We start from the raw sequence: 1380 nt of genomic DNA on the forward strand, positions 1-1380 counted from the left end.
GTTGCCTATTAGTTTTCTTGGTTGTTTCCTTTGCCTTGCAGAAGCTTTTTATCTTGATAAAGTCCCAAGAGTTCAGTTTTGCTTTCATTTCCCTTGCCTTTGGGGATGTGTCGAGTAGGAGATTGCTGCGGTGGAGGTCTAGGAGGTTTTTTCCTACATTTTAAAGGTGTGGGAACTACAATTTAGTTGAGGAAGATCAAACAATCAGTAAAAGACAATGCAATATGTGCATCCCCAGGTCTTATTGACTCAAATGTTCTTTCCCCTACGATACACTGATGCTTCTCATTGGTCATATACAGATCAAAATTTTCCTTGTCGGGGCGGAGGGTGGGGAAGTAAGTTAAGAAAAGTGCAAACAATTAAAGAAATTGATTCAAAGTGTCATCCAAGTGCACTGCACTATTATTGTCAAAGGTCCAAAAGAAACACTGGATTTTCTGGGCAGAGTAATTTACCAAAGAAAGTGAGGTCTATTTTGGGGCCACATTCAAGTTATTTTTGTGTGTATGTTTGCTTGATCCCTTTACAGGACATAATCTACTGTGACCATATGTGGTAGAACTTCTAAAGGGCAGGAGTATACACCCTTATTTTGAGTGGGGACCCAGGACATGATCTAGAAGTAATTATGGTGCTTAATGAGCAGAGTAAAATGGTTATATCATCTGGAACTATTCATGAATCGCAGTATAATTGGGTCAGTTGGTAGGCATTATAAGGAAATATGGATTCAGGGAGAGATTCAAGGTAACTAAACAATGTGTGGTCAAGGATCAGGGTCTTAAAAGAGGAGACCTAGTTGTTCCTTTTGAGGTCAATTTGCCAAGTCCATGAGATTAGTCATCTCCAGTAGTTTTCCTTATGACAGATTTATCTAAATTCAAAGGTATGAATAGATGTGCTTAGAAATTCAGTCAAGAAGGGGTGCCTGGATGGTGCAGTTGGTTAGGTGTCTGGCTCTTGATCTCGGCTTGTGTCATGGTCTCCTGTTTGTGGGTGTGAGCCCTGCATCAGGCTTTTTGCCGATGGCTTGGGATTCTGTCTCTCCTTCTCTCTGCCCCTCCCCAGCTTGTACTCTCACTCTCTCTCAAACAAATAAATAAACCTAAAAAATTTTTTAAAGAGTTAAAAAAAAAAAGGATATTCAGTTAAAGCTTGACAAGATGTAAAAGCATCTTGTAGCTTGGTCAATGGTACTATTAAATATGATGTTATGTATGTTTTAAAAAAAGAGGAAGGTATATCTGCATTCAGGAAGAATAATGGGAGAACAACACTTTATCAATATTGGTTCGGTACTCTCCAGGGAGAGAGACACTAAATATATTCTAGACACCAGGGAGAGTTCAAGAGGTGTCTCTCCTGCCTTGAGATACA

The sequence above is a fragment of the Suricata suricatta genome, chromosome 16 (assembly GCF_006229205.1).
Source record: "Suricata suricatta isolate VVHF042 chromosome 16, meerkat_22Aug2017_6uvM2_HiC, whole genome shotgun sequence".
In the NCBI taxonomy this organism is placed as follows: domain Eukaryota; kingdom Metazoa; phylum Chordata; class Mammalia; order Carnivora; family Herpestidae; genus Suricata; species Suricata suricatta.